This window comes from Myotis yumanensis, unplaced genomic scaffold (assembly GCF_028538775.1).
Source record: "Myotis yumanensis isolate MYYU_CA2020_CCGP unplaced genomic scaffold, mMyoYum1.0.hap1 SCAF_1, whole genome shotgun sequence".
Classification (NCBI taxonomy): Eukaryota; Metazoa; Chordata; class Mammalia; order Chiroptera; family Vespertilionidae; genus Myotis; species Myotis yumanensis.
This window is the reverse complement of record NW_027223752.1, coordinates 60,182,348-60,193,548: the sequence shown is the minus strand read 5'-3', so window position 1 is coordinate 60,193,548 and position 11,201 is coordinate 60,182,348.

Sequence of the window (11,201 nt, the reverse complement as noted above, 5' to 3'; positions counted from 1 at the left end):
AAGTTTCAATTATAGAAGATAAATAAACCCCAGATATCTGCTTTCAGCCTGCTGTGGCCACGGAGCTGGAGCGAGCAGGAGGCTTTCCTCCTGCCTGCCCTGGACCGGCTCTGAGCTCCTCTCAAGGCTACAAAGTTTCAATTATAGAAGGTAAATAAATCCCAGAATAAAAAAGAAAAAAGAAAAAAAGGAGAGGCTGGGAGCTTCCATCGCCGGGGGGCTTGGCCAGGCTGAAAACAGCCCTCAGCCCCTCACCCAGGCTGGCCAGGCACCCCAGTGGCGACCCCCACCCTGAAGGGGGTGTGACCAGCCTGCAAACACCCATCAACCCCTCACCCAGACTGGTCAGGCACCCCAGTGGGGACCCCCCACCCTAAAGGGGGTGTGGCCAGCCTGCAAAGAGCCATCAGCCCCTCACTCAGGCTGGCCAGGCACCCCAGTGGGGAACCTCACCCTGAAGGGGGTGTGACCAGCCTGCAACCACCCATCATATCCTCACCCAGGCTGGCCAGGCACCCCAGCAGGACCCTCACCCTGATCTGGGACACCCTTCAGGGCAAACCAGCTGGCTCCCACCCATGCACCAGGCCTCTATCCTATATAATAAAAGGGTAATATGCAAACTGACCCTAACAGCAGAAAGACTGGGAATGACTGGTCACTATGACACACACTGACCACCAGGGGCCAGACACTCAATGCAGGAGCTGCCCCCTGGTGGTCAGTGCGCACCCACAGGGGGAGCTCTGCTTAGCCACAAGCCAGGCTGATGGCTGCCAGTACAGCGGTGGTGGTGGGAGCCTCTCCCACCTCCTCAGCAGCGCTAAGGATGGGCAACTACAGCTTAGGCCTGCTCCCCACTGGCAAGTGGACATCCCCCGAAGGCTCCTGGGCTGCCAGAGGGATGTCTGATTACCCGCTTAGGCCCAATCTCCCGGGGAGCGGGCCTAAGCCAGCAGGTGGTCATCCCCCGAGGGGTCCCAGACTGCGAGAGGGCACAGGCCAGGCTGAGGAGCGCCCCGCCCCCGTGAATGCACAAATTTTTGTGCACTGGGCCTCTAGTATCTCAATAAAACTAGAAAAAGAAGTTTATTACCTAAAAAGAAAGACAGAAAGGAAGGAAGGAAGGAAGGAAGGAAGGAAGGAAGGAAGGAAGGAAGGAAGGAAAGGAAGAAAGAAAGAAAGAAAATAAAAGAAGAGAGAAAGAAAGAGAGAAAGAACAGAAAAGAAAAGAAAGAAGGAGAGAAGGGAAGGAAAGAGGAAGGGAGGGAAGGGAAGAAGGAAGAAAAGTAGGACCAAAGTAAATGGCCTTAGAAAACCTCCAGATTCAGAACCAGACTTGTTGGAGTTGAATGCACTTGCTGCTGGTCTTTCCCATATGAAGTTGTCTAGACCAGCCATACGGGATGAACAAAACGATTCATCGGACATGATAAAACATCATAATTTTTATTTATATATACAATTATAGTTACTTTTGTATAAAATGGACACAACTAAATTCCATTTGATATGAATCAACACCACACCAGTGTGTCAGATAGCACATTTCCAGCACCGTCCTCCCTTTAGTAGAAGGGAAAGTTAGGTCACACAGAGTAGATGAGAGTAGCACCCCCACTCATGTGCTTGCTTTACATATATTTCAATATATTACATTTTATGTACTGAGTAAATGAACTTTTAGTTTATGTTGTATAGATTTGGCCAAATGAACGCTCACAAAGAGAATAACAACTTTTTAAAATTTCTGCAAAAATAAAAAACAGTTTGGATATAAAATAAATGAAAACACAAATGAGCAACACAAGCAGAGACAACACTTTTCCTTCTCTATGTACAAGTTCTTTGTAAGCTTAAAGGTAAAAAAAAAAAAATATATGACAAATCTAATCACATCTGACAAAAACTAGGCTCCAAAAGCTTATATTTATCAAGATTATTTTAAATGTAGATTTACATCTACATCCACTATTGTTACAAGAAAACTTTGTCCTAAGTATCCATTGTGCTTTGAGATAGCAGCTAATGATGTACGAAGCCATCACCACACTGAAAACTTAATTATCCAGAGTCTGAAGACAAATCTCTATAATGTTACAGCAAGACATGTGATACTTAATCCAAGATACAGCAATATTTTATGAAATGTAATAAAAAGATAAAGGCCTTTTTCAAGATTTCTCATTTCACAGTACAAGCCAAAAGGGCACATAGCTTTGGGGGACAGCACTTGGTCTATCTGAATAAAGCAGAAAAAAAAAAGGCTGAAAAACACACTGAATATAGTGACTAAAATGCATTTCTAGCTGATAACGCTTTCGGAGAACACACAGACCCATTGCTGAAATTCTGAAGAAGCAAGCACTGGAGTAAATTATGTAAGTATGGGAGGCTTGTTATGCAGTTGGATAAAGGAACACACGAACAAGTTTCTTGTGAAACAGCAAATGAAAGAGTACACACACACACACACACACACACACACACACAAACACACACACACATTCTCAACAGTAAATATAGTCTATAATTTTAAAAGATACAGAGCTTTTTGAAAACACCCACAAGTCAACCCACTGATAGAGTTCTACTTTAACTAGAAACTTTAAATGATATAGAAATAGAATATAAGATTATTAAGATCCATTCAATTATACATCTAATCATTCATTCCAAGGTAATAGTATATTATTTTACTGCATAGGAGAGCAATTTCAGCCAAAAGGTTAGAATCAAATAATGCACAAAGTAGTAAATACTAAAGGCTGTCATGCGGTGGCTAATTGTATAAAAAATACAATTTTAGCCCTAGCCAGCTTGGCTCAGTGGATAGAGCATCACCCTGCAGACCAAAGTGTCTTGAGTTTGATTTTAGTCAAGGGCTCATCCCGGCCTGGGCCCTGGTCGGGGGCTCGTGCAGGAGGCAACCAATCAATGTTTCTCTCACATCAATATTTCTCTCTATCTTTCCCTCTCTCTTTCACTCTAACAGTCAATGGGAAAATATCTCTGGGTGAGGATTTTAAAAAATTTAGAATTTTAAAATATAGTGAAATATTTAAAATATCTGATAATGAGTTGGGGTATAGGATTAAAGTTTTATACAGAGGAAATTTTGCTCTTAGCAAAGCACTGAAGAGGCCTACAAAACTTAGAGATGAGTTATACATTCTTCATCAGAGAGGATAGTCCTTCACCTTTTTTTATGACAAGATAAAGGTAATGCTTTAACAATGAGTAAGAAAAAGTAGTGTGTTGCTGTTTTATTAAATCATACTTCAGCAAAAATATGTTGAGTACTGATGTTTGAACATTTTTCTAGGCTCATATCATTTTGACGCCTAGCATAATCTACTAGTAAGTGTGTTGCGTATTTTAAAATTTCATATCTACTCACTTCTTAAATTTTTAGAAACAGAATACTGTGATTTTGACATCTTTCAAATGCTCAGTGGATTCTGGGATCAGTTGTTGAAAAAATATAAAAAGTCAGCACCTTCTGGTTACTTTGTGAGAAAAAGTAACTGACATAGGAGCAAATGTATGCTTGGTACTTAGCATTGAAATATGGAGGTCCGTGGTCAAAATGTTTTCCCTATCTGCATGTGCAATGAGAATTTTGAAGACAGCTGAACGATAGGAAAAAATGGAAACTTACCTCTTTGTATCTCTTCCTTCCTTAAGATGGATCACGAGTCATTGCATTTACTTTTCCTGCCTGCTTTGTCCGTCCATTTCATTAAATGTTATTAGTATTTATATTAGTTATTAGCATTGCTACTGACAGAGCAATGACAACATTTGCACCTCATTTTCACTAGTCAAAGAAGAATTATTTCCACTATATTTATATCTCAAACTCTTGCAAGACTCAAATAGTAATATAAATATGAATGACTATGCACATAGTAAAGTCTAATACAAATATGAGACATGAACAGATTACCCTTGTCTATTTATCTTAAACTGGGTTCACTGTGTCTCCCAGCACCATAAGGCACCTCAAGATTTTATACCTATTACTTTTTTCCCAAAAGGTTAAAAAACAAGTATTTATTCCTAGGGAATAGGTTATCACTTATTTCCTTTGATCAAAGAAGTTAGCACAGAAAGTAGGTAAGGATGGTGGAAGTTCTGTGGTCCTCAGACAAGTATCCCATATTATGCACAGCCTGGCTAAGCACAGGAACACCAGTAACATCTCCCCACTGTAGCCAGTTTCTCCAGTGGGGGGAGCAGGGACCTGGCTGGAATGTCTGTAAGGAGGATTCTCCGAAAGGTCGGGGGCCTCTGAGGAGACCTTGCCGAAGACGGCAGCCCCTACCTTGACTTTTCCAAACAAGTCCGATCCCCCATGGTATTTTGCTAGAATCTCTACGTTTAGCCTTTAAAGACCCCACCTTGTAAGCATATACTTTCTCAAGGATGCTTACCTTGCTGATGGTATTTAGAGGTTAATTTTAGTTGAAGCTGTCATGACAATAAAAGCCAAAGGAGGCAGGCGAACAGGGATACTTGGCAGGGATAGCAAAGTAGTGTCTTAGCCCTCTTTTTCACAGAAACATGTGTTAGAGCAATCGTTCATCTGTCGCTCAGGGTCTGCGGGTCAGCCCCGCACTCCAGCTCTCCCTTCTAACACAGTGACTCTTGCTTCTCCCATGGGATTTAAGAAGAAAACTCCTGTTGCATTAAATATGAATCCAAATGTACTTGGATGAACAGATGTAATAAATAATCAAATATAGAGTATAAACCCCAAATCCACAATGGCTTAGTGGAAAACACAGGAGACTTGTCATAAGATCCTGTTACAGGTCCAGGCACCACCCCTGGATGACTGCATCACTGTGACCAAATGATGTAACCACACAACAATGCCCAGACCTTGGCAAATACTCAAAAAATACTACCTTTTAGCAGCATTGCTGCCATAGTAATTAGAAATTCTGAACCTCAGTTTCATCAGAGTGGAAAACAAGAGGGGAAATTTTTCTGCTGCACCCACTTCCCAGAACTTTTGCAAGGATCAAATAAAGTTATGCATATGAAAGCACCTTAAACATGATAAAGCTTTTATATATATATACATATATACATATATATATATATGTGAGATATTAATAGACTATATAAAACTAAATGCCCCTAGTTGATTGTTTTTACATTGTAATCTAAACAGAACAATTATCATTACTGGATGGAAGAGGTAAGGGAGTTACTCCTTCCAAATGTACTGGTGGGGAAGCTGAAGCCATTAGCTGATGGCAGACACACAAAGAAGCCAGTTCTCTGCCTAATACAATAGCTCCCACCAGCACATTAATGTCCACAACTGTTTATAGCAGGTTATCTGCAGATTTATAACAACCCATAAGTGTGCATAGGTTTAAAAATACATTTGCTTCTTTTTCCATAATTACAATAGATGAAACTTATTCCCAGGCTCATTTAAGTTATGATTCATGAGGCTTGTTGTGAACTGACCATTTAAGGAGAAAATGCTTTAAAACGCATCATTAGCAATAAGAAATCCCCATCAATACTGAAGCTATGGGAAAATTTCAAGTACATGGAGAATATATGTATTTTACATACCATTTTGTAACATAATATATATGTTTTATTCATTTTAAAATGTAAATTATATTTATCATTTTTGCTCATATCTGCTTACTTTTTCTCACTTGTAAATTGAACAGATCAAATAAAGCTATATCTAATGTTATTTTTATAATAATCATCCATGAACAAAATTTAAAGTATGGTTACAAATAAATATAGACTTATCATCTGAATAAGTTTTAAAATGAAAATATATTAATTTTTGAAACTATGGATTCTTATCAATAAATCAAGACAACATGGAGAAAAATTCTGCTCTAGTCCTATCTACAGAGATAGAATACTGTTAAAAGTTGTTATATATCCTCCCAGATTATTTTTAAGTTGCTTTACATTATTTTACTTTTCTATTCTAAATGAAACCATTAATAGAAGGATGTTGAGAACAATATCACAGTTTTGAGAATTTTTGAAGAAAAAGCAAAAGTTCAAGCACAAAAGAAAAATTTCATAGCTCTAAAAACAAAACCAGTTTGAGCTATCCTAAGGAAACAAAAAGGGTAACTTATGACAATAATACTGGCATGTCTCGTTGGACACAGTGTAGGAATGTAGCTGGTTCTCAGGACTGGATCAGCACCTGGAAAGTAATAAGAACTCAGATGATCTTCACCTTCTGTCTCTTGTCTCTGCAAATTTGCTTAAATCTTATTCTTAATTCCAAATCAATGGAGAAGCACTGTATTGATCAAGTTGCCAACAGAAAACCAAGACTTAGCCGTTATTTTTCCAGCAGAATTTAATTAAAGGTATATTCACAATGAGAGGGGACAAAAGAAAAGAATCCATCAGGGAGATTGAGGCAACCAAAATATATGGTTTGGGGTTTCTCAACAAAGGAATATGGGGTTTCTCAACAAAGCTATAACTAAAGACAGACACAACCACTGTAAGAACCATTGTGATGAGGCTGAAAGGATGAAATATCCAGACCTCTGTCCTCCATTCTGAACTGAAAGCCAGAGGGCCAGGGACCCCCCGAGAATCCAGTGTAAAGGGGCCAGCCTCATGGGCACAGAACAGGGCAGAGAATGAAGAAGGGTGGTGGGATAGGAAATTGGGGAGAGACCAAAGAAGAATGACCAGCATGTACTCTAAGTGACCTACCTGGCTTGGATCCCCCTTCCTTCCCCATTCAATCAGCTACAGCCAATTGGTGAAATCACTTAAAGAGTGACTCAGGAATCCCTTCCAACATCCTGCACTGGTTCTTTATAGCATTATCCCACTTGGTGCACTATACAGTTATTATTATTACTCGTTGAATGCTTGCATCACACTATGCAATTTTCCTTTAATATTATTGATACTAATTTTTTATCGCCTTGTTAGTGTGTTGGCCCAATTGATCACTGTATAATCACCTTTCACCCTTGGAACTAATAACCATTCTTTGGAGGAAACACTTTAAAAGTAAACAAATATGATGCTGCTCATCAAAAGTTCTCCCTAGAGTTAGCATTTCTCTTAGGAGTAAAATTGACCATCTTTTTATATGCTCAAGAGCCAACTTTCCTCTTTTTGTGAATTGTCTATTCAAGTCTGCCAATTTCATTCAATTCACTCTACAGATATTAGGCACCTAGTATTGTGCCAAGGACAGCTCAATGTACTGAGGATATAGTGGTGAGTTCAAAGTTTCAGCCCTCATGGATTGTGCATTCTTATTAAAAAAGGCAGACAGTGAATAATCACGAAAGTAAATAAAAAACACATTTTATCAGAGAGTGACAAGGGTTATAGGAAAAATAAGGTAAAAAGCACTCACAGAAGTGGGCAAGGAGAGATGCTATCTTATTGTCAGGATGGTAGAGTGACATTTTAAAAATACCTGAAGGAGTTGAAAAAGTGAGCTATGCAGATATCTGGGTAGCAGAGAAAAAGTAACTGCAAAGGTCCTGAGGTAGAAGCATGCTTGTTTGTTCAGAGAACATCATAGAAGCCAGAACACATGTGCTCTAAGCGAGTTGGAGTGGAAAAAAGGCAACGACATTGTTTAGGACCATGAGGGTTATTATAAAGACTTGGAATTTTACCCTGAAATATAAGAAGCCACTGAAAAATATTTTAAGCAGAGAAGTGATGTGATTTGACTTATGTTGCTAAAGGACCACTCAAATTTACACGTTGAAAGTAAATAGCAGGGTGTGAGGTGAAAAGAAACCAGGTGACCAGGTATGAAGTTATTGCAACAGCCCAGCTAAGAGACTGTGGTGCTTGAATTGGAATGTTGGCATAATAATGGTAAGATGTGGTCAGATTCTAAATATTTTTGAAGATAGAGCTGACCGCTTTTGCTGAGCAATGGAACGTGAGGATGATGGATGGCAGAATAAAACTTGGTATGATGGGGCTGGGTTCACAGACATGATAAATTTTAACAGCTTTACATATCTACAAGGAGATGTTGAGCACATCATAAAATGTGTAATTCTATACTTTGCAAAAAGTAGAAGTATAAATTTGGAAGTCATCAGCTTTTTGATAGTATGTAAAGTCTTTACACTGGATAAGATTGCCTCGTTAGCAGGTGTGGAAACAGAATATTAGAGGTGTGATGATAGTACCTGGGAATATTTCAATATTCAGAGGTCTAGGAAGTTACAAAAAAATGAAAAAGAAACCTGGAAACTAACTGCCAGTAAAGTAGAAGAAACAGAAGTGGGTCTCCAGAAATCCTACTTAAAAAATATTTTAAAGGAAAACAAAGTGATCTAATAGTGCTGGTAAATTAGGTCAGACAAAGACTAGGAACTGACCAGTGGGTTTACCAACAGACATAGTAACTGAAGACTTCTATTGAGTGGTAGAGATAAGGCGTAATTAATGTGAATTTAAGCAAGAAAGGATGAGAAAAAGATGACTATGCATCCTGAAGCAACTCTATTTAGAAGTTTTGCTAAAAGAAGCTCAGAGAAATATAACAAGAACTGAGAAGGAATGTAAGGTTGAGCCAGTTTTATTTTTAATTGAGAATATGTTTGCTCATTTGAATAACCAATAAAGGGGGAAATGGATGCTACAAGAGAGAGAGGCAGGACAATTACTGAAGCCATGCCCTTGAGAGGTGAGATCCAGGGTAAAAGTGGTTGGCCTTCACTAAAGGCACAGACATCTCACCAATAACAAGAACAAGAGCAGTGAATATAGACACAAAAGCAGTCAGCATTGTTTTAGCTCTGTCAAGCAGCAAGAGAATTGGGTTTAGTCAGGTTTGAGAATTCTCTGGAAACACACAATACAGTTGCAAAGAGGCTGTGAAGTCATGTGCAAAGGGGTAATTATAACGATACACCATGAACTCTGTGTGAAAGTGGAAGTAAGAACATGTGTGTGGGAATATTGTAAAAGTAATAAAATTAATGAATTATAGATCTTAGAAGGGTTTAAATTCTTGGGCTCAGGGCATTAGAGGAAGTGAGCTGGAAAAAGAGGAGTTGTGTTTGGAGAGCATAATGCTTAAAATGAAAATTATGAAGGAGTGCAATTACTGGTAATGTCAAAGTCTAGGTTATAATCATAGATGAGAGGGCCTGGAACAATGTAAAGGACATGATCACTGGAGAGAAGGTCAAGGATCTGAGATGGCAAGTGTATAGACAATGAAATTGCTAAAAATTTTATATATACATATATATATATTGCAAATTATATATATTGCAATTTCATTCTCTCTCAACATATACATATAAATATAAATTACATGTATAAAATTATATACTTTTATATACACATAGAAAATTTATTCTCTATCTCTACACACACGCCCAGTTTAAAATCCAGAGAAAGCATGAGAGAGAGAGAGAGAATGAATGAATGAATATGAATTTGCTAGATACTAAAAATTTGAAGAAATGTGGGAGAGAGAGAGAGAGAGAGATCAAGGGTCTGTAGATGCTTGCAAAAAAGTAGAGTAATGAATGGCATAATCTGATAGCTTGAACTTCATATCTGGGTATTTATAGGAGGATAAGGAGAATGGTCCAAAAGGTGCCCAGGGAATAGTTACCTATCTCCAGGCCCAGTGGCAAAAGAGTGCAGAAGTAAAAAAAATCCCTCCTTAAGAAGCCTCATGGGAAGCTGTTTCTGTAGAGAGAGTCAAGCTTCAGAGAGCAAGGAGATGACAAAATTGGGGCACTTAGTTAAGAATTCAGAGGGTTTTGCTGACAATAGACACAGTCCCAGTGTATTCATTGGAAAGTTTGGGGAATTAAGAAGGAAGAAAGATTTTACAAAAAGTAAACATATTTGTTGGAATGAGGGATGGATATGGATGATGGGGGGACTTGGAAATGTTGGAGTTCTGACAGAGTATTGACAAAAACAAGAATGAAGGGCACAATCTGATTAGTCCAAGATCTTTAAGTAGAATGCATTGGGGAGGCAGGGAATGTTGGTGAGAAGGGACGAGAGAGGTTTTTAGCAAGAATTTAAAGCCCTGGATTCTCCCTTCACTCCTACTGATGATGCATGAGGCTAGAGTAGAGCCCGCATTTGATGCAATAATCTAAAATACACAGAAAATAACTGATCTAACTAATAATTGCTAAGGCACTTAGGCAGTTCACTTTGAACCAAAATATTGTATGGTGTGTGGAAAAGCTAACATTATAATTTAGGTTGAAAAAAATACAAAGATGCAATAGATTGTTTGCCCTCCCTGGCACTGAAAAAATCAACCAGTCTCAATTATTGCATTGTCAGTCTCTCCCCCTGTTGGTGGATATCCAAATCTGATAGGTATGTGTTTTCTCCATCAGCAACATAAAAAGTCCACACTGTAAACACACAGAGAATCCAACTCTGAATGGAAGAGAATTCTTAAAAACAATAAGAACTATAGAACACTCACCAGTCCAGGCACCATGCTTAAACCCTTATCCCATGTGACACTTGCAACAGCCTTGTGATGTGTTGTTCCTGCTCTTCAGAGGGAAAAATAACGAGGTATAAAGAAATGAAACTATCTTAGGTCAGATGGTGAGTATTTAAAGTATAGTGTGTCTGAACTGACAGCACCATCTGAAAGCATGAGCTCTATCAGGCTCCTGTCATGAGCATTTCTCAAAGTGCAGTCCTGGACCTGCGGATTTGTAAGAATGCAAATTCTAGGGCCCCACACCAAACCTGCTGAATCAGAAACGCTGGGGGTGATGTCCAGCAACCTGTGTTTTAACAAGCCATGCGGGTGATTCTGGTGCACACTCAAGTTTGAAAACCCATATTTTAAAGTAAGTAAGGATGAAGTATCAGATTACTGAGAGCATGATAAAGGGCAGGATAAATACCTCTTATCTAGGTTCTTTAAATTCTCTCTTATATGATTGTGTGTGTGTGTGGGGGGGTGTCTAGGTGGGTATGATTATGTGGGTGTAGAACAAGCATGTCAAACTAAAAGGCTAACATGGGCCAAATAAACAAGGTTTAAGTTTATGTGGGCCGAAAAAACAAAAGCTTCCATTTTCATAGAAATGTAGGTTTATTTCGATAGAGACATGCTAATTACAAAGGGCTGAAATAAATGAGTAATCGTTAACATAAAATAATAGAACATTTCAATAAAAATTAAAAATTTT